Source organism: Rattus norvegicus, assembly GCF_036323735.1.
Source record: "Rattus norvegicus strain BN/NHsdMcwi chromosome Y unlocalized genomic scaffold, GRCr8 chrY_unlocalized_8, whole genome shotgun sequence".
In the NCBI taxonomy this organism is placed as follows: Eukaryota; Metazoa; Chordata; class Mammalia; order Rodentia; family Muridae; genus Rattus; species Rattus norvegicus.
The window spans coordinates 877,005-903,150 of NW_026947411.1; the positions used below are offsets into that span (position 1 = coordinate 877,005).

Genomic DNA, 26,146 nt, shown 5'->3' on the forward strand with positions numbered 1-26,146 from the left:
CTGTCTCTGTCTGCCCTTCCCTCAGCCCTTCAGTGAGACTCACTGAGCTCCATTCGATATTTGGCCGTATGTCTGTGCACCTGTGTCAGTCGGCTGCTCCGTTGAGTCTTGCAGAGGACAATAATGCTACCCTCCTGTCTGCAAACATAAGAAAGGACCATTAATAATGTCAGGGTTTGCCGTTTGCCCATAGGATAAGTCTCACATCCGGCCACTTACCTTGTCGCCATTCCCTCATTTCCTCTTCCATCTCTGTACTTGTGTTTCTTATAGAGAGGACAAATTCTGGGTCAAAATTTTGGGAGTGTGTTTGGGTTATTATCCTTCCACCTTGGGTCCTCTGTGGCTATGGAAAGTGACCATTTCAGTACCCGTATCCCCACTGCTACGAATCTCAGCTAAAGTCACCCTCATGGATGCTGGGGTAGCCTCACACATCCCAGATTGCAGGCAAATAATACAGATATCACCCACCCTGGACAGTCACTGATTTCAGTTTATTCTCTTGGCCCTCTGTCCCTCTTGCCCGTCTCTCCCAAGAAATGATTCTCAAACCCCATTTCCCTTCCCATCCTCTCACCACCCAATCCTTTCCTTCCATCTGCCTACTCTCATTATTTTATTCATCTTTCTGAGTGAAATTTAAGCATTTTCTTAGGCCTTTCTTCTTGTTTAGCTTCTTTGGTTCCGTAGATCGTAGCTTGTGAATTCTGTACTTTATGGCTAATACCTTCTTTTAAGTGAATATGTACATGTTATTTTGTGTCTCAATTACCTCATTCAGAACAATACTTTCTCATTCCATCTACTTGACTACATCCTCACAATGTACTTATTTTCATAGCTGCATAGTATTCCATACTATAAATGAACCACATTTTCTGTAGCCATTCTTTGGTTGAGGGGCATCTGGGTTATTTCTATTTCCTTCTTATTATGAAGAAAGCAGTAAGGAAACTTATGGAGCACATGTCCTTGAGGTATGGCAGAGGTCTTTTCAGTTATAAGGCCAGGAGTAGTATAGCTAGGTATATATGTATATATATATATATATATATATATATATATATATATATATTGGTTTATATGCAACTTAAACAAAGTTTAACTCCATGTGTAGCTCACAAGTTAATGTGAAATGCTGAGGGCAGAATTTTTTATACTTCAGTTTGCTTATATGGTGAATCACTTTGATCGATTTTCATAGACTGAACCACTCCTGCAGCTACAGGAGGAAGCCTACTAGATGGCACTGGATGGAATATTCATGTGTCCTTGGATTTTGTTTTCTATAATTTTACCTAGTATTTTTTCCACCTATGTTCTTAAGGGAAGTTCGTCTGAAATTCTTGCTGTGTTAAGTCCTTTTGTGATTTAGGTGTCAGGGTGACTGTGCTGTCAAGGAATAAGTTTGGCAATTTTCCTCCTGTTTCTGTTTTTTGGAGTATGTTGAGAATTCTTTGAAAATCTGGTAGGACTCTGTGCTCAAACAATCTGGCCTTGTGGCTCTTTCAGTGGGGAAACTTTTAATTACTCTTTTGTCTCTTTAGGTGTTGTAGAGCTATTTACATAGTTTATCTTACCTCAGTTTACATGTGGTCAGTGTTATCCATCTACAAAATCATCCATTTCATTCAGAGCTTCAAATTGTGTAACCACCAGGTTTCTGAAGTGAGACCTAAGGATTTTGTGACTTTCATCAGTGTCCATGGATGTGGCTCCCTGATCATTTCTGATTTGGATGCTATTTCTCCTCCTAGTACATTTTCTGTCTTAGGGTTTGTCTGTCTTGTTGATGTTCCCAAGGAACCAGCTATTTTTTTTTTTGTTGATCTTTGTATTCTTTGTTTCTGATGTACCACTTTCACCCCGAGTCTGATTATTTCTTGCTGTCTCCTCCTTTAATATGTATTTGCTTCTTTTTATTTTAGAGACTTAGGGTGTGCTGGGAAGTTGCTAGTGTTGGTTCTCTCTGGTTTCTTTATGAAAGCGCCTTGTGCTGCATATGCATGTTCCTCTTAGCAATGCTTTCCTTATTTCCCTTAAGTTTGGAGAAGCTGTGCCTTCATTTTCTTTGAATTCTAGGAATGCTCTTTTTTATGTCTTCTCTGAACGGATGGCTCTTCAGTTGCGAGTTATTGAATTTCAATGAGTTTATACACTTTTTCTTATTGCTGAAGTCCAGTTTTAATCTATTGTCATCTGAGAAAATACAATGGTTAGCACAGTCTTTCTGTATCCCTTGTGGCTTTTTTAGAGTGTGAGAACATGGTCAGTTTAGGATAAGGTTCCATGAGGTACTGAAAGGAGAGTGTTTACTTTTGTATTCAGGTGAATTATTATGTAGATATCAGTGAGGTCAACTTAATTGAACCCCGTGTTAGTTACATCATTTTTTTTTAATTTCTGTCTCAATGGCCTGCCCTTGGTAAGAGTAGGACATTGATATTCCCTACTACTCATTTGTGAGGTTCGATTTGATATTTAAGCTTCAGCAATATTGCTGCCTTTGTCTTTGGCATATAGACATCTAGAATCGAGATGGCATTTTGGTGGATTTTTCTTCTGATGCATATGAATTGTCCTTCCCCAACTCTATTGATTACTTTTGGTTGCATGTCTGATTTGCTGGATGTTAGAATATCTACGCCATTTGTTTCTTGTGTCTATTTGCTTGGAAAAGCTTTTCAAACACCTTTGTATGAGGTTGTGTCTATCTCAGTTGCTGGATTGTGTTTCTTGAGTGCAACAGAAGGATAGATCCTGTTTTTAAATCCATTGTGATAGCCTGTGTTCTTTTACTATTGAGTAGAGGCCATTAATGCTTAAAGGCATTAATGATAAGTGATATTTAGTTCATTCTATTTTGATGTTGTCGAAGCATGGTTATTTTTTTTTTTTTTGATTTCATGTTTTTGGTTTTTGTTTTTTCGATTGGGATGTTTGAGTGTGTATGTGAGTATTAGATATGTTCTGTAGGGTGCATGGCTTTTTTTGTTAACATGTTTCGTTTTTGTTTTTTGGAGGAGCTGTTAGAGTATGTGTGTGAATATGAGAACACTTCTGTAGGTTATGCTGTGCAATTATTAATTTCTAGTGGGAGGCAGGGATGGTTCAATTTCTGAAAATCCATCAATATAATGCACTAACTAATGAAAATAAAAGAAAAAAATCACATGATAATCTGATTAGATGCTGAAAAGGCTTGCAAAAATATTCGAAACCCTTTTCATGTTAAAAGGATAAGAGCGAGCAGGGATACCAGTCCTATGCAGAAACATAATAGAAGCAATGAGCTGCAAGTCGGTACCCAACATCAACCTAAATGGAGAGAAACATAAAGCAATTCCATTAAAGTCAAGGACAATGTAAGGATGCCCACTATCAGTAGAGTATTTGAAATTCTATCCATGGTAAAAGAATGGTTCAAATTTGGTTTTGACATGGAGTATGGCCAAGGCCTGAGAAGGAGAAATGGCATAGAGATTTAGAACTCCTGGGTTATGGCCCACTCTTCAGCACAGTCTCATTGGGCATTGGTGAGTCATGAACCCAACGAGGACTTCATGCAGAGTGTTGCTCGGTTATACCACTCATATCTCTCTTAATCTAAGAAGTGCATGAAAATCCTCATGGAGATTCCCACCACTCAAAAGGCAGCACCATTGGTATTGGCAATAACAGTGGTCAAGGTCATTCAGGGATTGCCTCTGGGGCAGATCAGTGCTTCCATCATTGCCTGAAGAAATGTACAATGGTCAGAGACAACCACAACCCTTAAAAAGCTTTTGGGAAAATAAAAGTGTTCGTGAAGCTGGCTAAGATGTTTTCACTACTGTCTCTGATGTAAAATATATATATATATATATATATATATATATATATATATATATATATATATATATATATATGGAACAATTTGAAGTTCGGAAAGGCTGGGACCTTTTAAGGTCAGGGATCAAGAACAATGGTGGTACAGGTAATGGTGTGACTGTCACAGAAGCTGGACTGTTGATGACTGATTTCTGACCCAGTTTTACCCTCAGCTTCCTGATAAGATTTAATAAGGATTTCCAATCACAGACGTATATTCTGATCATTTAAAGCAGATATGACGTTTTTATACAGATGTTTAGATTTCTTTTTTTTTTTTTTAAGATTCTTATGAGGGTACTTTTAATGATAAATAATACAATACTTAACCATTGCTCTAGAAATTCAAATTGCTGCCTACAGTGAAGGGAAACCAACTGAAAAAAGTACTTTGTTTGTTCTTTGTTACTTTATAACAAATTGCTTACTTATGAAGTTACGTTGGCCTTGGGAGTAATTTGTTTTCTCTACGTGTATTATGTAATACTAGGTCTCATACAGTGTTGGGTACCACTTTTTTCACCATCAAGCAGGAGAAGAAAATTAGTACATGTTCACATTTGCAATTTTTAATGGCTTGAAAGATTTCACTAGGATATCAAAGCTACTTGTTGTGGTTTGCCCTGAAGTTATCTGTATTTTGATGCTAAATCCACTGGCCCAAGGATAGTTGCCTAGTCTTGTACTCAGAACTCAGGTGACTTCACAAGAACCACCTCCCATTGAATTTGTAAAGTACATGTGAGGGGCAGGAACAGGATAGAAGGAATCCTGTCATTGGAGGAGAAGGAAGGATGGGCGGGAGAGATGTTTGAAAGGAGAGGAGGAGACTAGAGGAAAAGGGAGAGACAGCAAGAGGAGAGGGTGAGAAGCCATTGAAGGTGAAGTCAAGATTCTGCTCTCTGTATTTACAGGTTGGTATTAATGTTCCTAAGGGATAGATGGTAAAGTGCTTTGTTTGTTTAAGTGGGCAATTATATCTTATTAATTGGGTCAAAATTATTGTGTTGTGTGTTCTTTTACATGAGGGTTTGAGGATAGGAAAGTGTGTGGCAGCAAGAGACACTGGGCAGCCAAGGAGTGGGGATGTGTTTTCCCAAAGATATCTACCAGATATCATGGGACAATATGGTGCCAGTGCTAGCGGGGTAAAAGGCAACATTACTTTTTTCTTTTCTCTTTTTACAACAGATCATGAACCAAGGTGATGATCAAGAATCCAATAGCAATCCTTAGAGTTTACTGAAAAGTTTTATTTTCTAAGTAAGAGGACACAGGCTCTATGTTAAGGCATGTGATAACTTAAGGCCAGGAATTCAAATAATGAAAAAGCGAAGCAGCCTGTACTGACAGGCTGTAGGTCCGCTGCTCTGTGATAAGTAAGGGCAGCTCAGAGAGTTAAGAGATTAAAGCTGCTTTTTAAAGAAAGTTGTTTAGAAAGTTTTTCAGGATACTCATATTCTTTTTAAGGTGGGCTCCAAGTGAATTTTGGGATTAAATCCTAGCTACACAAGGTACTTCATTATTAAAGGTATTATTAAAAAGTGATAAAATTTGGTTTTAGAAAGAAGAGTGTAGGGACATTTCCTGAAACAGGGGGGATTTTCATAAAAGCTTCAGAACTTAGATAAGGAAAAATTAGTCACTACCACCAAGTTGAGAGTTGTGATAAATGTCTGTAACAGCAGGCAGAGTGAATGCAGACATATATTGTAGAAGTTATTAAGGTTAAAGAAAAATCTGTGGCTCCGGGTAGAGAGCTTAAGTGATGGATATATTTTGGGCTAAAGCCCTGAGTTTTAAGTTGCATATTGATTTTAGAATTGATAGAATGTTGTGGTTTGCCTTGAAATTTTCTCTGAATTTGTTAAATAAAGGCAAGAGCGTGAGATTTGGACAGAGGGAAATGTCAGGAGCAAGAGGGGGATTAGATTCAGAGAATAGGGTTAGAGAGGACAGTTGCTGACAGTTGAGCCAGTGGAACCTGAGCAGGAGGGGGAGAGGATGGCACAGTTGGGAGTGGGAAGGGAGGAGAAGGAAGCAAGGAGGAGAAGGGAATGGTTTAGAGATAGGATGGAGAACTGAGAAGTGTTAGAAGAGACCGGAGATGGAGATAGGGGAGGAGAAGGAAGCTAGGAGGAGAAGGGAACGGTTTAGAGACAGGATGGGGAACTGAGAAGAGTTAGAATTGACAGGAGATGGAGAGAGGGGAGAAGCTAGGAGTCTTTGTAAGAGAAAGAGAAACTAAAGCATGAAAGGGTTGATATATTTGGGAGAGTGAGTAAAGAAAGAGAGAGAGAGAGGAGAAGCAAGGAGTCGTTGTGGGAGAAGCTGGAGACTTGGTAAATATAAGGTGCAAGGGATAGATGGTACCGGGCTTTGTATGTTTAAGTGGGCAATTATATCTTACCAATTGGAAATAAGATTATTGTGTGGTGTGTTTTTATATGTAAGAGTCTCACTGTAAGAAAGTGTGTGGCTGGGCTGTGTTTCTGCCAAGATATCCAGCAGATATCTGGGGCACTGAGGTGTGGAACCCAAGCAGGGTAAACCAACCAGAGAAAAACATTTACTGTTTCATTTTTATTTTTTATTTTTTATTTTTATTAATTTTTACAACAACAATAGAAGGTGCTTAAGTTTGTTTTAAGGAGAGTAAAGAGACTACCTGAATCACGTGGTGATTTTCATCTGTGGTTTGAAACTTAGGGAAAAATTGGTCTTATTTTGCAGTTTGTGTCTGACACTGATATCTGGGAGATAGAATTGTTTCTAGTTGAGACTTCATCATCTCAGTCTTTTCAAAAGTAATAATCTGAGTTCCATTCCTTGACAGTGACCTTTTAGATTTCTGAATCAGTAGGTGTGATTAGGTGGCAGATTTCTTTACTTTAATTTCTTTTATTTTTTTAGCAAATTTTATTCCTTTTTTCAATTGGATAATTCTATATTTACAATTCAAATGTTATTTCCTCCCCAATTTCCGGCCCATAAGATCCCTAAACTGTCCCTCTCCCCATTTCTACAATGTCCCTTACTGCTCCTTGACATTCCCTTGAACTGGGAGTCAAACCCAGGGAGGATGAAGGGCTTCTCCTGTTGATGCACAAAAAAGCCATCCTTTGCTACATATCCAGTTGGAGCCATAGGTCTGTCCATTTAGTCTTTGAATATTGGTTTAGACCCAGAAAGCTCTGGTTCATTGGCATTGTTGTTCTTATGGGGTTGAAAACCACTTCAGCTCCTTTAATTCTTTCTCAAAATATACCAACAAGAGGTCTGTTTTCAGTTCACTGGTTTGCCACTTGCATTCACTTCTCTGCTTGACAGGTTCTTCCTGTGTCTCTCAGGGAAGATCTATATCAGCTTCCTTGCAGAATGCATTGCTTAGCTTTATCAACATTATCTAGTTTTCGTGGCTAGTAAATATACATTTGTTGGCTCGTACAGCTGGTTAGGTGCAATTTTAAAATGGATTCTGCACAACTAGGTCAAGATTTTATAATCCACAAATGAATATGACCAATAGACTCCCTCCTGTTCATATGAACATATTGGTTTTGAGGTTTTACTGGACCTAAAGCCATTCCTCTCACTGCCGATCCTTCTGAATATTGTTTGGCCTGTAGAAATAATCATGGTAGAACATCCATAACCCTCAAGTCAGGGACTGGGAACACAGGAAGGTAGATATGTGAGAACTGATATCTAATGGGACTAGAGAACTGCATTCTATACTCCATGGTGTTTTTTGCATTACTGATTTCTGGTAATTTTTGGATAAAATAAGGTTTAGGGAGTTTATTCTTTGAAGTAGGTACATAATATTTAAATTATTATACTCAGGCTAGGGATTTAGCTCAGTGGTAGAGCGCTTACCTAGGAAGCGCAAGGCCCTGGGTTCGGTCCCCAGCTCCGAAAAAAAAAAAAGAACCAAAAAAAAAATAAATTATTATACTCTATAGCTGAGTCCCCTTTGTTGAAAAAATCATTTAAAAAATTGGAATTGGAAAACAGAAGTTTTGAGTACACATTCAGGAATATATTTATAAAGTCCCCTATCAAGGAATGTAAAATAAGAAAATGTAATGTGAAATTCATTCAATTAAGGTCTGTAGAAAAAATATTGGCTTGTGGAAAACATAGAAAACCTAGGAAATTGAATTGTATGTCAGAGGAATGGAATTGGGAATAAAATGATTGTCCAGAAGAATCTACTTCACCCCATGTTCCTAGATCCTTTCTCTGTATGCCCAGTGCCTGACCTTCTACATTTACAGCATGTATACACTAATGAAGCAAGAAGTAGTTTCTAACTTTAGGGAGATGTAGTATGTAAAGGTGTCCATTGTATAACCAATTCTATATGGGTGATCCCCTTCCCATCCTCCCCCCATTACCTCCAGCCCCCCAAAAATCATGTTCACTGGGGATTCAGTCTTAGAAGGACAAAGGGCTTCCCCTTCCACTGGTGCTCTTACTAGGATATTCATAGATGCCTATGAGGTCAGAGTCCAGGGTCAGTCCATGTATAGTCTTTGGGTAGTGGCTTACTCCCTGGAAGCACTGGTTGGTTGGTATTGTTGTTCATATGGGGTCTCGAGCCCCTTCAAGGTCATCCAGTCCTTTTTTTGATTCTTACAACGCAGTTCCCTTTCTCAGATCATTGGTTTGCTGCTGGCATTCGCCTGTGTATTTGCTGTATTCTGACTGTGACTCTCAGGAGAGATTTACATGTGGTAACTGTCAGTCTGAATTTCTTTGCTTCATCGATCTTTTCTAATTGGGTGACTGTATATGTATAGGCCCTATGTGGGGCAGGCTCTGAATGGGTGTTCCTTCTGCCACTCATTTGATCTTTGCCTCCCTATTCCATGCCAAGTGTATTCTGGTTCCACTTTTAAAGAAGGAGTGAAGCATTCGCATTTTGATCATCCGTCTTGAGTATCACGTGTTCTTTGCATCTAGGATATTTCATGCATTTGGGTTAATAGACACTTATCAATGAGTGCACACCATGTGTGTTTTTCTGTGATTGGGTTACGTCACTCAGGATATTTTGCAGTTCGATCAATTTGCCTATGAATTTCATGAAGGCATTGTTTTTGATAGCTGTGTAACATTCCATTGTGTAGATGTACCACATTTTCTTTATCCATTCCTCTGTTAAAGGGCATCTGGGTTCTTTCCAGCTTCTGGAAAGTATAAATAAGGCTGCTATGAACATAGTAGAACACGTGTCTTTTTATATGTTTGGGCATCTTTTGGGTATATGCCCAAGAGAGGTATAGCTGGATCCTCAGGTAGTTCAATGTCCAATTTTCTGAGGAACCTCCAGACTGATTTCCAGAATGGTTGTACAAGTCTGCAATCCCACCAACAATGGAGGAATGTTCCTCTTTCTCCACATCCTCGCCAGCATCTGCTGTCACCTGACTTTTTGATCTTAGCCATTCTCACTGGTGTGAGGTGAAATCTCAGGGTTGCTTTGATTTTTATTTCCCTTATGACTAAAGATGTTGAACATTTCTTTAGGTGTTTCTCTGCCATTCCGTGTTCATCAGCTGTGAATTCTTTGTTTAGATCTGAACCCCATTTTTTAATAGGGTTATTTGACTCCCTGCGGCGTTCTAACTTCTTGAGTTCTTTGTATAATTTGGATATATATATATATATATATATATATATATATATATATATATATATATGCCCTCTATCTGTTGTAGGATCGGTAAAAATCTTTTCCCAATATGTTGGTTGCTGTTTTTTCCTAACCACAGTATCCTTTGCCTTCAAAAGCTTTTCAGTTTTATGAGATCCCATTTGTTGATTCTTGATCTTAGATCATAGGCCATAGTTTCTTCAGGAAGTTTTCTCCAGTGCCCTTGTTTTCCACACAGCATGCACTTCTTAGCATCATCAATCTTATCTAATTTTGGTGTCTGAAATATATATAGAAAATGTATGCACACACACACACACACACACACACACACACACATTTTGCTGGCTCCTACAGCTAGGATGTTGGGTGGAATTTTAACATGTTTTCTGGGAAACTAGGTCATGAATGTAGAATCACCAAATGACAATGTCAAATAGACTCCCTCCTGTTCTTATGAAACTATTGAAGTTGAGGTTTATCTTGACCTCAAGTGATTTTTCTCCCTGCCCATCCTCCTGAATCTTATGTTTTACCAGAAGAAAGAATCGGGGTAATTTATTTAAAACCCTCAAGTCTGTCCCTGTGAACTCAGGAATTCAGATATTAGAGTACTGATATCTAATGGGACTACAAGAAACATAATCTGTACTTCACTTTGTCCTTTGCTTTACTGATGTCTGGTAATATTGGGATAAAATTATGATTTGGGAGTTTATCATTTGAATTAGGTACACTATATTTAAAGTCTTAGATTTACTCTATAGCTCGACCCTCTTTGTTGCCAAAATCAGTGCAAAAAATGAATTGAAAAATACAGTTTTTGAGTACACAAATATATATATATATATATATATATATATATATATATATACACAAAGGAATATATACAAAGTCTCCAATAAAAGAAGTACAATAAGAAAGTGTAATACAATATTCAGTCAAAATACTGTAGGGCAAATTCTGTCCTTTAGGAAACAGAGAAAACCTAGGAAATTGCACTGTATGTCACAGGAATTGAACTGGGAATAAAATTATTATCCAGAAGTATCTCCTCTACTCTGTGTGTCTAGATCATTTCTACCCCTGCCAAGACCCTGACTAACTTTGTCCATTCAGAACATGTAAACAGTAATGAAGCAAAGGGAAGTCTCTAGCTTTAGAGAGACGGAGTACATAAAGGATTCCCCTGTGTTACAGGGCACATACCTGGAAACGGCACTCTCGAAACTGCTCAATGTAAAGAAAGCTGTTTAGAGGTAGGCCATGGAAATTCTCAGTTACATCATCATTAGGCCCTCCATGAAAAAATCTCTTGTATCCTGGAGATCCCTAGTTTCTCCTGTGATATCATGTTGTCATGTCTGCAACGCCTCTCGTATATTCCTTCAGTACCTATAGGTTTTACTAATTGGCCTCTATTTCAGAGGAAACATCAATTTGGGAGTGAGAACAAAGAGGATGAAAAGCTCAGAGATGGGGAGAATGAAGATGGACTTCTGTCTTGGTATAAAAAAAAGGAAGAAATATGTCCACCCAGAGAAATCTCACTCAGTCCTTGGTAGGAGTTGAGTAGTTACCTTGAAGAGATAGAATTGATCTGAGCCTTCCACACATGGGATCAGGAGCTCGGAGCTCGGAGCGTGTCAGAAGCATCTGGACTTCCCTGCTTCAAGTGGTTCCTGTTAGTCAGAGAGTTTATATCATTAATATCTTTATCCCCAAAACCAGGCGTTGCGAAGGGCACTGTTCTTTTCCTTAGAGCTGATGGCTTTTATTTTTTTTTTTTGCCCAGAAGAAAAAGGTCCTAAGGAAGAAGTGAAAGACAAGTATTGTCTCTTCAGCTCACAGTAAACTCCTCGATTATTTGGATACCTATAGTGCAGTTTGTCTCTGTTACTGGTATTTGGGAGAGAGACATGTTTATAGTTCATCATATCATTTTTCCACTAATATTACTCTGTCTCCCATTGCCTGGTTGTGACCCTTCAGATTTCTCAGTCAATATGTCTGATTAGATGGCAGTTTTCATATCTTTAACATATTTAATTCTTTTTATTTTTTAGCAATTTTTTTGCTTTTTAATTTGATTTTTCCATATTTACATTTCAAATATTTTTGCCTTTCCCAGTTTCCTGTCCATAAGATCCCTCCCCGTCCCCCCACACTTCTTATATAATTTCCCTTTATGCCCTTTGACATTCCCTTGAATTGGTAATAAAACCTAGTTTAGACCAAGGGCATCTCCTTCTATTGGTGCCCAGCAAGGACATTCTCTGCTACATATGAAGTTGGAGCCATAGGTCTATCCATGTACTATATTTGAATATTCATATAGTACAAGAAAACTCCGGTTCGTTGGCATTGTCTTTTTTATTGGACTGAAAGCTCCTTCAGCTCGTGTAATCCTTCCTCAAAAATCTACCAACAAGAGATGTGCTTTCAGTTCACTTTTTTGTTACTACCATTCACTTTTGTATTTGACATGTTCTAGCTGTGTCTCTCAGGAAAGACCTATATCCATATCTTCTGATCATGCAATTCTAAGTTTCATCAATCTTATTTAGTTTTGGTGGCTGATATATATATATACACACACACACACACACACACACACACACACACACACACATATATATATATATATATATATATATCTGTATATCTATATCTATATCTACATCTACACCTGCATCTCCGTCTACAGAGATGGAATTTTAACATGGATTCTGGGGAACAATGTCAAGAAAGTAGAATCTAAAAAGGACAGTGCAAAATAGATTCTCTCTTGTTCTTATGAACCTAATGAAACTGAGGACCTCAAGCCATTCCTCACCCTGCCAAACCTCGTGAATCTTATGTTTGGCCTGAAGAAAGAATCATAGTCAAGCATCCACAACACTCTAGTCTTGCCACGGGAACACAGTAAGGTAGATAATGCAGAACTGGTATCAAATGGGACTAGAGAACCGAATTCTACAGTCCATGTTGTTTTTTGCTGTACTGATGTCTGGTAATTTTGGGATAAAATTAGGATTTGTGAGTTTATCATTTCAAGTAGGTACACAATATGTACACTGTTATACTCATTCTAGAGCTGGGCCACATTTGTTTACAAAATCATTGCAGAAAAAGGAATTGGAATACGGAATTTTTGAGTACACATTCAGAAATATTTATAAAGTCCCATATCGAGGAATGTACAGTAAGAAAGTGAAACACAATATTAATTCAATTGAACGTCCGTAGTGAAAATACTGGCCTTTGGGAAGCAGAGAAGAGAAACAAAATTGAACTGTATTTCACGAAATGTACCTGGGAATAACATTAATATCCAAAAGAATCCCATCCATTCTATGTTAAAAGACCTTTTCTACCCATTCCAAGCCCTTGACTAACTTTTTCTGTTCAGAGCATGTAATCTCATATAAAGCAAAGCGAAATCTATAGTTTTACAGAGATGGAGGATATAAAGGTTTCCACTGTGTCACAGGAGACATACCAGGAAAGGACACCCTCAAATCTGGTCAATGTAAGGAAAGCTGTTCAGCAGGTAGGCCATGGCAGTTCTCAGTGATATCATCATTAGGCCTTGCCTGAAAAATCTCTTGTAACCTGGAGAGATTTTTCTTCTGTGATGTCACAATTGTTGTCATGACTTCATCTGCATCTCAGGTATTCCTTCAGTACCTCTAGGGTTCAGTAATAGGCATCTAATTCAGAATAAACATCCATTTGGGAGTAAGAACAAAGAGGATGAAAAGATCAGAAATGGGTAGAAGGAAACTGCCATTCTGTCTTTGTCTAAAAAAGGGAAGTAATATGTGTGCTTGGGAAAACTCAGTGACTCCTTGGTAGGGGATGACTGGTATTGCTGAACAGATAGCCTTGATCTGAGCCTTCCACATATGCAAATCAGGAGCTGGGACCCTCTCAGAAGCATCTGGACTTCTCTGTTCTTATGGTTCCTGTAAATCAGAGAGTTTATATAATCAATTTCTTCATTCCAAAACTAGTTGTTGGGAAGGGCACAGTTGTTCTCCTCAGAGCTCATGGCTTTTACTCTTTCTGCCCTGAAGAAAAAGGTCCAAAGAAACAAAGAAAAGACAAGTATTGTGTCCTCAACTCAGTGTAAATGCCTCCAAGCTTTGTATACCTGTAGTGCAATTTGTGTCTGACACTGATATCTGGAAGGGATCTAGTTGAGACTTCATCATCTCAGTCTTTCCATTAGTATTACACTGAATACCATTTCCAGACAGTGACTGTTTAGATTTCTCTGTCAATAGGTTTGATTATCTGGCAGGTTTCTTTTCTTTCTTTCAATTTTTTTATTTTTTAATACAATTTTATTGCTTTTTTATTTGGATATTTCTACATTTGCATTTCAAATGTTATTTCCTTTCCCAGTTTCTTTTCCACAATTGCCCTATCTAAATCCGCTAACCTTCTTATATAACCCACCTTACTGCCCGCTGACTTTGCCTTGAACTTGGAGTCAAACCCAGGCAGTACCAAGGACTTCTCCTTCCATTGGACTTCTCCTTCCATTGGTGACCAACAACGCTATCCTTTGCCACTTATGCCGTTGGAGCCATAGTTCTATCCATGTATAGTCTTTGAATATTGGTTTAGTACCAGAAATCTCTGGTTCATTATCATTGTTGTTCTTATAGGGTTGAAAGCACCTTTAGCTCTTTTAATCCTTTCTCAAACTCTACAAAAAAGATGTCCGTTTTCAGTTCACTGGCAGCATAGACTACTTAGCTTCATCAATCTTATCTACATTTGGTTGCTGAGTGTGTGTGTGTGTGTGTGTGTGTCTGTCTGTGTGTGTGTGTGTGTGTGTGTGTGTGTGTGTGTGTGTGTGTGTAGAGCTGAACAATGAATTCTCAACTGAGGAATATCAACATCCTTAGCCATTAGGTAAATGGAAATAAAAAAAAAAAAATCCTGAGGTTCCACAGCACACCAATCAGAATGGCTAAGATTTATTTGGTGCCTCATACAGCTAGGGTGTTTTGTTGATTTTTAACAAGGATTCTGTGAAACTAGGTCAAGAATTTAGAATCCACAAATGACTAAGCCAAAGAGACTCCATCCTATTCTTATGAACCTATTGAAGTAGAAGATTCACTGCACCTCAAGCCCCTCATCCCTCAGCCCATGACATGAACCTTATGTTTGGACTTCAGAAAGAATCATGGTAAAACATCCAAAACCCTCAAGTCTGGCCCTTGAAACACAGGAAGATAGATATTAGAGAACTGCTATCTAATGCGACTACAGAAATGTATCATATAGTCTATGCTGTCCTTTGTTTTACTAATATCTGGTAATTTTTGGATAAAATAAGGATTTGGGAGTTTATCATTTAAGTAAATAAAAGATATTTAGAACTATAGAGCTGGGCCCCCTTTGTTTCAAAATCATAGCAAAAAAATGGAATAGGATAATAGAACATTTGAGTACACATTCAGCAATATATATATATATATATGTGTATATATATATATATATATATATATATTCCACTATCAAGAAATGTACAAAAAAATTTAATAAAATATTCACTAAACAAAAGGTCTGTAGGGAAAATACTGGCCTTTAGAAAAGAGAGATATCTGAGGAAATTGTACTATAAGCCAGAGGAATGGAACTAGGGATAAAATTATTATCCAGTAGAATCTCCTGCACTCCATATTCTTAGATCTTTGGGACACATGCCAATGCCCTGACTAACTTTCTCCATCAGAGCATGTAACCACGAGTGATGCAGAGAGAATTCTGTAGCTTTAGAGAGAAGGAGTACGTAAAGGTTTCCACTGTGCCAAAGGAGACGGACCTAGAAAGGACACCCTCGAATCTGGTCAATGTAAGGAAAGCTGTTCAGTAGGTAGGCCCTGCCAGTTATCAGTGACATAATAAATAGGCACCACCTGAAAAATCTGTTGTAACTGGAGAGCCCTAGCTTCTTCTGTGATGTAACAAGTATTGTCCTGACAGGAACTGCCTCTCAGATATTCCTTCAGTACCTCTCCAGTTTACTAATAGGCCACTTATTCAGAGTAAACAGCCATTTGGGAGGGAGTACAAACAGGATGAAGAGATCAGAGAAGAGGAGAAGGAAGCTTGCCTTCTGTCTTAGTATTAAAAAAATGAAGAAATAAGTGGTACTGGGAAAGTTCAGAGAGCCCTTGGTAGGGGTTGAGTGGTATCACTGAAGAGATAGACTTGATCTGAGCCTTACTCATATGGGAATCAAGAGCTGGAAGCTTCAGTGAAGCATCTGGACTTCCCTGTTCTAATGGTTCCTGGATGTCAGAGGATTTATCTCATTCATTTCTTTATTGCAAAGCCAAGAGTTTGAGATGGCACAGTTGTTTCTCTGAGAGCTATGGCCTTTATTATTTTTGTCCTAAGAAAAAGGTCCTAAAGAAGAAGGATGGACAAGTATTATGTCCACAGCTCAGAGGAAACTCCTCCAAGATTTGGATACCTATAGTGCAGTTTGTGTCTGACATTGATATCTGGGAGAGAGAAGTTCTTCTAATTGAGACTTCCATCATCTTTGTCTTTCCACTAGTATTACTCTGAATACCACTATAGATTTCTGAGTGAATAACTGTGATTAGTTGGCAGTTTTCTTTATTTTTATATCTTTCTTTCTTATTTTTTATAAAATTTTAGTGTTTTTAAAGTGGATGAGTCTATATTTACATTTAAAATGTTATTTCCTTTCTTAGTTTCCTGCCCATAAGATCACTACCTGTTCACAATCCTTTCTTATCTAACCATACTTCTACCCCTTGACATTTCCTTGAACTGGGTGACAAACCAACGTAGGACCAAGGACTTCTCCTTCCATTGGTGCCAGCAAAGCCATCCTCTGCCAAATATACATTTGGAGCCATAGGTCTGTCCGTGTTCATTCTTTGAATATTGGTCTATTTCCAGAAAGCTCTGTTTCATTGACATTGTTTTTCTTTTGGGGTTAACAGCACCTTCAACTCTTGTAATCCTTTCTCAAAACCTACCAACAAGAGGTCTGTTTTCAGTTCACTGGTTTGCCACTAACATTCACTTCTGTATTTGATATGCTCCAGCTCTCTCTCAGGCAAGACCTATATCCAGTTCCTGGTAGAATGCACTTAGCTTCCTAAATCTTATCTAGTTTTGGTGGCTGATTTTATATATATATATATACTTTTGGTGGATCCTACTGTATGAAGTTAGGGGGAATTTTATCATAGATTCAATGCAACTGGGTCAAGAATGTAGAATCCACAAATGGAATTGGCAAATAGATTCCCTCCTGTTCTTATGAAACTATTGAAGTTGAGGTTTCCCTGGTCCTGAAGCCATTCTTATCACTTCCCATCCTTCTCTATCTTATGTTTGGCCTCAAGAAAGAATCATGGTAAAACATCCAAAAACCTCAAATCTAACCCTGAGACACTGGAAAAGAGATATTGAAGAACCGAGATCAAACGGGACCTGAGATCCAAATTCTATACTCCATGTGGTCCTATGGTTTACTGATATCTGGAAATTTTTGGATGAAATAGGAATTTGGAGATTGCCATTTGAAGTAGGTACACCCTATTTACACTGTTATAATCACTCTATAGCTGGGCGCCTTTGTTGCTAAAGTCATTGCAGAAAATGGAAGTGGAAAAGCAAATTTTTGAGTACAAATTCAGGAATATATATAAAGTCACCTATCAAGGAATATTCAATAAAAATTGAAATACACATGCATTCAATTAAAGGTCTGTAGGGAAATTACTGGCCTTTGGGAAACAGAGAAAATGAAGAAAATTGAACTGTGTGTCACAGGAATGAACCTGAAAAAGAAAATATTATCTAGAAGAATCTTCTAAACTCAAATTCCTAAATCTTATCGACTCGTGCCAAGACCCTGACTACCTTTGTCCATTCAGAGCATTTAACCACTAATGAAGCAAAGAGAAGTCACTAGTTTAGAGAGACGGAGTACGTAAACATTTCCACTGTGTAATAGGAGATATATGTGGAAAGGGCACCCTCAAATCTGGTCAATTTAAGGAAAGCTCTTTAGCAGATAGGCCATGGCAGGTCTTAGAGACATCATAGTTAGTTCATTCATGAAAAATCTCTTGTATCCTGGAGAGCATTAGCTTCTTCTGTGATGTCACATGAGTTGTCGTGACTGCAACTGTCTCTCAGATATTCCTTCAGTAACTCTAGGTTTTACTAATTGGCCTCTAAATTCAGAGCAAATTGGGGAGTGATAACAAAGAGGATGAAGAGATCAGAAATAGGGAGAAAGAAGCTGGTCCTCTGTCTTGGTACAAAATACAAGGAACAAATATATGGTCCTACGGAAAGCTCAGTGAGACATATATAGGGGTTGAGTGCTATGGGTGAAGAGATAGCCTTGATCTGAGCCTCCCACATGAGGGAATCAGGAGCTGGGAGACCCTCAGAAGAATCTGGACTTCCCTGTTCTTATGGTTCCTGGAGAGTTTATATCCTTCATTTCTAACTTCCAAAAGCCAAGTGTTGTGAAGGGCACAGTTGTTTTCCTAAGAGCTCATGGCCTTTACTCAATTTGTCAAGAAGAGAAGGTCATAAGGAAGAAGTGAAAACAAGTATTGTGTCCCTAGGTCTGAGTAAACTCCTCCATGCTTTGGATATCTATAGTGCAGTTTCTGTCTGACACTGATATTTGGAAGAAAGAAGTGCTACTAGTTGAGATTTCATCATCCCAGACTTTCCACGAGTACTACTCTGTCTACTTCACTATTTAATTACTTCACTATTTTACTTTACTATTACACTTCGGATTTCTGAGTTAATATGTGTGATTACTTGGCAGGTTTCTTTTCCTTTATATCATTAATTTTTTTTTTATTTTTTGAGAAAATTATTGATTTTTTAATTGGAATTCTCTATATTTACATTTAAAATATTCTTTCCTATCCCAGTTTTCTGCCCATAAAATCCCTAACCACTCCATTTCTTTCTTCCCTAACCAGCCTTTCTGCTGCATGACATTCCCTTAAACTGGGAGACAAGCTAGGGAAGACAAGTGCTTCCTTTCCAATGTTGCTCAAAATCTCATCTTCTGCCACATATGCATTTGGAGCCATAGGTTCAATGTACGTTCTTTGTATATTGGTCTAGTATGAGAAAGTGGTGGTTCATTGGCATTGTTGTTCCTATGGGGTTGAAAGCACCTTCAGCTCTTCTAATATTTTTTTTTCAAAAATTACTAACAAGTGGTCCGTTTTCAGTTCACTAGTTTGCTACTAGCATTCACTTCTGTACTTGACTTGCTGTATCTCTGTCTCTCAGGAAATATCTATATCCAGTTCATGGAAGAACGCACTTCTTACCTTCTTCAATCTTATCTAGTTTTGTTGGCTGATGTAAACATATATACTTTTGGTGGATCCTACACCTATGTAGTTAAGAGGAATGTTAACATGGATTCTGCACAACTAGTTCAAGAATGGAGAATTCACAAATGACAATTTTTAAAAGAATCCCTCCTGTTTTTATAATCTATTGAAGTAGACCTTTAACAGGTCCTCAAACCATTCTTCTCCCTGCACATCATCCGGTATCTTACTTTTGGCCTTCACAACACAGGAAGCTAGAGAGTGTAGTACTGATATCAAATGGGACAAGAAACTTAATAGTCCATGTTGTCCTTTGCTTTCCTGATGTCTGGTAATTTTTCAAGAAAATAAAAATTTGGGAGTTTACCATTTGAAGTAGGTACACAGTATTTACACTTTTATATTCACCCTTTAGTTGGGCCCCCTTTGTGACCAAAATCATTGCAGAAAATGGAATTGGAAAACAGAATTTTTGAGTACACATTAAGGAATATTTACAAAGTCCCCTATCAACGAATTTTCAATAAGAAATTGAAATACAATATTCATTCAATTAAACATCTGTAGGGAAAATACTGGCCTTTGGGAAACAGAGAATGCCTAGAATATTGAAGTGAGTCACAGGAATAAACCTGGGAATATAAGTACTATCTAGAAGAATCTCCGACACTCCATGTTCCTAAATCTTTTCTACCCATGCCAAGACCCTGACTAACTTTCTCCATACAGAACATGTAACCTCTATTGAAGTAGACAGAAATCTCTAGCTTTAGAGAGATGGTGTACGTAAAGGTTTCCTCCGCATCAATGGAGACGGACCTGGAAAGGGCACCCTCGATCCTGTCAATGTAAGGAAAGTTGTTCAGGATGTAGGCTATGGCAGTTCTCAGTGACATCACCATTAGGCCTTCCCTTAAAACACTCTTGTAACCTGGAGAGTCATACCTTCTTCTCTGATTTCACAACTGTTCTCATAACTGCAACTGCTTCTCAGATATCCTTCAGTAACTCTAGGGTTTAATAATTGGCCCCTATTTCAGAGAAAATTGGAGAGTGATAACAAAGTGGATGATGAGATTGGAAATAGGGGAAAGGAAACTGGCCTTCTGTCTTGGTATAAAAACAAGGTCGTTTGGAAAGCTCAGTGAGTTCTGGGTGGTGGTTGAGTGGTATCGCTGAAGAGATAGCCTTGATCTGAGCCTTCCACATAAGGAAATCAAGAGCTGGGAGACTCTCAGAAACATCTTGACTTCCCTGGTTTTATGGTTCGTGGATGACAGAGGGATTATATCATTCATTTTTTTATTCCAAAACCAAGTTTTATGAAGTGCACAGTAGATTTCCTGAGAGCTCATGACCTTTACTATTTTTGTCAAGAAGAAAAGGACCTACGGAAGAAGAAAAAACAAGTATTGTGTCCCTAACTCAAGTTAAACTCCTCAATGCTTTGGAAACTTATAGTGCACCTTGTGTCTGACACTGATATATGGGAGAGAGAAGTGCTTCTAGTTGAGACCTCAACATCTCAGTCTTTATACTAGTATTAACCTGACTTCCACTTCTGAGTCAATATGTTAGAATATTTGGCAGCTTTCTTCTCTTTTATATCATTCATGTTTTTTTTTTTTATTTTTTAGCAATTTTTTTCTATTTTACTAGATGTTTTATATATACATTTAAAATATTATTTCCTTTCCCAGTTTCCTGACCATAAGTTCCCTACCAGTTCCATTTCCTTCTTTTCTAACCAGCCTTTCTGCCGCATGACATTCCCTTGAACTGGGAGACAAACTAGGGAAGACAAGGGCTTCTCTTTCCAATGTTGCCCAAAAAGGCCATCCTCAGCAACATATGCATTTGGAGCCATAGGTCAGTCCATGTACTTTCGTTTTATATTGGTCTAGTATAAAAAGTCTCTGGGTCATTGGCAACGTTGTTCTTATGGGTTTGTTAGCACCTACAGCTCTTCTAATTCTTTTTTCAAAATTTACCAACAAGAGGTCCATTTTAAGTTCACTGGTTTGTTACCAGCACTCACTTCTGTATTAGACATGCTATATCTGTGTCTCTCAGTAAATATTTATATCTGGTTCCTGGCAGAATGCACCTCTTACCTTCATCAATTTTATCTAGTTTTTTTGACAGATGTATACATATATACATTTGGTGTCTCCTACACCTAAGTGGTTAAGTGGAATGTTATCATGGATTCTGCCTAAATATGTCAATAATGTAGAATTCACAAATGACTATTTCAAATAGACTCTCCTGTTTTTATGAACCTATTGAAGTAGATGTTTAACTGGTCCTCAAGACCTTTTTTGCCCTACCGATCATCAGGTATTTTATGTTTGGCCTTAAGAATAATCATGGTAAATTATCCTATACTCAAGTCTGGGCATGCAAACACTGGATGTTAGATAGAGTGTATTGTTATCAAATGGGACTAGTGAACTTAATTCAATAGTCCGTGTTGTTTTTTGCTTTCCTGATGTCTCATAATTTTTTGTTAAATAAGGATTTGGGAGTTTATCATTTGAAGTAGGATTACAGTATTTACACTGTTATACTCACTCTGCAGCTGGGCACGGTTTGTGACCAAAATCATTGCAGAAAATGGAATTGGAAAACCGAATTATTGAGTACACATTGAGGAATATTTACAAAATCCGCTATCAAGGAATTTACAATAAGAAATTGAAATACAGTATTCATTCAATTAAATGTGTGTAGTGAAAATACTGGTCTTTGGGAAACATAGAAAACCTAAAAAATTGAACTGTATGTCACAGGAATGACCTGTCAATAAAAATATTATCTAGAAGTATCCCCTACACTCCATGCTCATAAATATTTTCCACCCATGCCAATACCCTGACTAACTTTCTCCATTCAGAGCATGTAACCACTAGTCAAGCAGAGAGAAGTCTCGAGCTTCAGAGAGATGGAGTACCTAAAGGATACCACTGTGTTACAGGAGATGGACCTGGAAAGGGTACCCTCGAATTTGGTCAGTGTAAGGAAAATTGTTTAGCAGGTAGGCCATGGCATTTCTCACTAACATCACCATTAGGCCCTCCCTGAAAATTCTCTTGTAACCTGGAGAGACATAACTTCTTCTGTGATGTCACAACTGTTGTCCTGACTGCAACTGCCTCTCAGAAATACTTCAGTATTTCTAGGGTTTACTAATTGGCCTCTAATTTAGAGCAAATAGGGGAGTGAAAACAAAGAGGATGAAGAGATTGGAAATGGAGAGAAGGAAGCTGGTCTTCTGTCTTGGTATAAAAAACAAGGAAGAAATATGTGGTTTTTAGGAAAGCTCAGTGAGTCTTTGGTAGGTGTTGAGTGATATCACTGAAGAGATAGCCTTATCTGAGCCTTTCAGATATGGGAATCAGAAGCTGGGAGCCTGTCAGATACATCTGTGCTTCCCTGTTCTTATGGTTTCTGGAAATCAGTAGGATTATATCATTCATTTCTCTATTCCAAAAGGCAAGTGTTGTGAAGGGCATATTTGTTTTCCTGAGAGGTTATGACCTTTACTCTTTTTGTCAGAAGAAAAGGTCCTAAGGAAGTAGTGAAAAACAAGTATTGAGTACTGAGCTCCGAGTAAACTCCTCCATGTTTTGCATATCTATACTGCAGTTAGTGTCTGACACTGATATCTCGGAGAGAGAAAAATTACTTGTAGTTGAGACTTCATCATCTCAGTCTCTCCAATAATATTACTCTGAATACCACTTCAGATTTCTGAGTCAATATGTGCGATTACTTGGCAACTTTCTTCTCTTTTATATGTTTCTCATTTTAGCAAATTTTATTGCTTTTAATAACTGGATGTTTCTATATTTACATTTAAAATATAATTTTCTTTCCAAGTTTCTTGCCCTTCAGATCCCACTTGTTCTCTTTTCCTACTTCTCTAACCAGTCTTTCTGTTTGTTGACATTCCCTTGAACTGGGAGACAAACTAGGGAGGACCAAGGGCTTCATGTCCATTGTTGCCCAAAAAGGCCGTCCTCAGCAACGTATGCATTTGGAACCATAGGTCAGTCCATGTACTTTCTTTGTATATTGGTCTTGTAAGCAAAAGCTCTGGTTCACTGGCTTAGTTGTTCCTATGGGGTTGAAAGCACCCTCAGATCTTCTAATCCTTTTTCTAAATTTACCAAAAAGAGGTACGTTTTCAGTTCAATGGTTTGCTACCAGCATTCACTTCTGTATTCGACATGCTGTATCTGTGTCTCTCACTAAATATCTATATCCAATTACTGGCAGGATGTATTTCTTACCTTCATCAATTTTATCGAGTTTTGTTGGCTGATGTATACATATATACATTTGGTGGCTCCTACACCTAAATGGTTCAATGGAAAGTTAACATGGATTCTGCCCAACTATGTCAAGAATGTAGAATTCACAAATGACAATGCAAATAGACTCCTTCCTGTTTTTATGAACCTATTGAAGAAGATGTTTCATTGGTCCTCAAGACATTCTTCTCCCCGCCCATCATCTGGTAGATTACATTTGTCCTTAAGAAAGAATTATGGTAAAAAGTCCTGAACAATCAAGTCTGGCCATGGGAACACTGGAAGGTACAAAGGGTTGTACTGATATCAAATGGGACTAGAGGACTGAATTCAAACTTCATATTGTCCTTTGCTTTCCTGATGACTGGTAATTTTTTGATAAAATAAGGATTTGGGAATTCATCATTTGAAGTAGGTACACAGTATTCACACTCTTATACTCACTCTATAGCTGGGCCCCCTCTCTGACCAAAATCATTTCAGAAAATGTAATTGGCAAATGGAATTTTTGATTCCACATTGAGGAACATTTACAAAATCCCCTATCAAGGAATTACAGTAAGAAATTGAAATACAATATTCATTCAATTAAAGGTTTTAGAGAAAATATGGCCTTTGGGAAAGAGAGAAAACCCAGAAAATTGAACTGTATGTCACAGGAATTACCTGTCAATAAAACTAATATCTGCAAGAATCTCCTACACTCCATGTTCCTAAACCGTTTTTACCCATGCTATGCCCCTTAATAACTTTCTGCATTATGAGCATGTAACCACTGGTGAAGCATAGAGAAGTCTCTACTTTAGAGTGATGTAGTACATACAGGTGTCCTGTGCCACATGAGACATACCTGGTAAGGGCACTCTCGAATCTGGTCAATGTAAGGAAAAGTGTTCAGCAAGTAGACCAAGGTAGTTCTCAGTGACAGCATCATTAGGACCTCCATGAAAACTCTCTTATAACCTGGTGAGCCCTACCTCCTTCTGTTGTCATGACTGCAACTGCCTCTCAGATTTTCCTTCAATAACTCTAGGGTTTACTAATTGGCCTCTAATTCAGAGACAATTTGGGAGTTAGAACAAAGAGGATGAAGAGATATGATATGGGGAGAAGGAAGCTGGACTTATGTCTTGGTATAAAAAACAAGGACGAAATATGAGGTGCTTGGGAAAGCTTAGTGTGTCCTTGTTAGGTGTTGAGTGATATCACTGAAGAGATAGCCTTTTTCTGTGCCTTCCACATAAGGGAAACAGGAACTGGGAGACTCTCAGATGCATCTGCACTTCCCTGATCTTTTGCTTCCTGGTAGTCAGAGACTTTATATCATTCATTTCTATATTCCAAAAGTCATGTGTTGTAAAGGACACAGTTGTATTCCTGACAGATCATGGACTTTATACATTTTGTCAAAAAGAGAAAGTTACTAAGGAAGATGGGATGGACAAGTATTGTGTCCTCAGCTCAGAGTAAACTCTACAGTGTTTTGGATACCTATTGTCCAGTTTCTCTCTGTCTGAGACTTCTATCTTGGAGAGAGAAGTGCTCTATTTCAGACTTCATCATCTCAGTCTTTCCACTAGTATTACTCTGTCTATCATTTTAGATTTCCAAGTCAATACTTATGATTAGTTGGCAGGTTTTTTTTTCTTTTATATCTCTCAATTTTTAGCAAATTTTATTGGTTTTTTTAACTGGATGTTCCTTTATTTACATTTAAATTGTTATGTCCTTTCCCATTTTCTGGCCCATAACATCCCTATCTGGTCCCCCTGCCCGTCTTCTATAACCCTTCTTACTACCCCTTAACATTCCCTGGAACTTGGAGTTAAACCTAGGGAGGACCAAGGACTTCTCCTTCCATTAGTACTCACCAAGTCCATCCTCTTCCACATATGCAGTTGGAGCCATAACTCTGTCCATGTACATTCTTGAACATAGGTCTAGTATCAGAAAGCTCTGGTTCATTAGCATTGTCGTTCTTATGGTGTTAAAGCCCCTTCAGCTCTTGTAATCTTTCCTGAAAATCTACAAACAAGAAGTCCATTTTCAGTTCACTGGTTTGCCACTAGCATTCACTTCTGTATTTGGCATAATCTAGTTGTGTCTCTCAGGAAATATCTATATCTGATTCCTGGAAGAATGCACTTACCTTCATCAATCTTGTCTAGTTTTGGTGGCTGATGTATATGTATGTACTTTTGGTGGCTCCTACAGCTCTGAGTTTAGCTGGAATTTTGACATGGGTTCTGCATATCTAGGTCAAGACTGTAGAATCCACAAATGGCAACACCAAATAGACTCCATCCTGTTTTTTGAAACTTCTGAAATTGAGGCGTCACTGGTCCTCAAGTCATTCCTCTAGATGCCCAGCCTCCTATATCTTATGTTTGGCCTTAATAACTAATCATGGTAAAATACTCAAAACCCTCAAGTATGGGAATGAAACTCAGGAAGGTAGATATTGCAGAACTGATATCAAATGGGACTAGAGAACCGAATTCAATAGTCCATGTTGTGCTTTGCTTTTCTGATATCTGGTAATTTTTTGTTAAAATAAGGATTTGGGAATTTATAATTTGAATTAGGTATACACTATTTACACTGTTATGCTTACTCTATAGTTGGGCCCCCTTTGTTGCCAAAATCTTTGCAGAAAATGGAATTGGAAAACAGAACTTTTGAGTACACATTGAGGAATATTTTCAAAGTCCCCTATCAACGAATTTTCAATAAGAAATTGAAATACAATATTAATTCAATTAAACGTCTGTAGGGAAAATACTTGCCTTTGGGAAACAGAATACTTAGAATGTTGAACTGAGTCACAGGTATGAACCTGGGGATATAAGTATTATCTAGAAGATCTCCTATATTCCATGTTCCTAAATGTTTTCTACCCATGCCAAGAC

At 38.0% G+C, this 26,146-nt stretch overlaps 1 long non-coding RNA gene across 2 annotated transcripts; it reads right to left on the reverse strand.

Moving 5' to 3' along the window:
- LOC134484801 (uncharacterized) lies at positions 1-25,857 on the reverse strand. 2 transcript variants are annotated; one of them, XR_010062608.1, is made up of 3 exons: positions 25,109-25,857; positions 11,116-11,217; positions 1-138 (listed from the first exon to the last, which is right to left on the reverse strand). It is a non-coding gene; the product is annotated as an uncharacterized LOC134484801 (long non-coding RNA). The 2 variants fall into 2 exon arrangements; XR_010062607.1 differs by lacking the exon at positions 25,109-25,857 and adding an exon at positions 13,038-13,809.
- Positions 25,858-26,146: the final 289 nt, after the last annotated feature.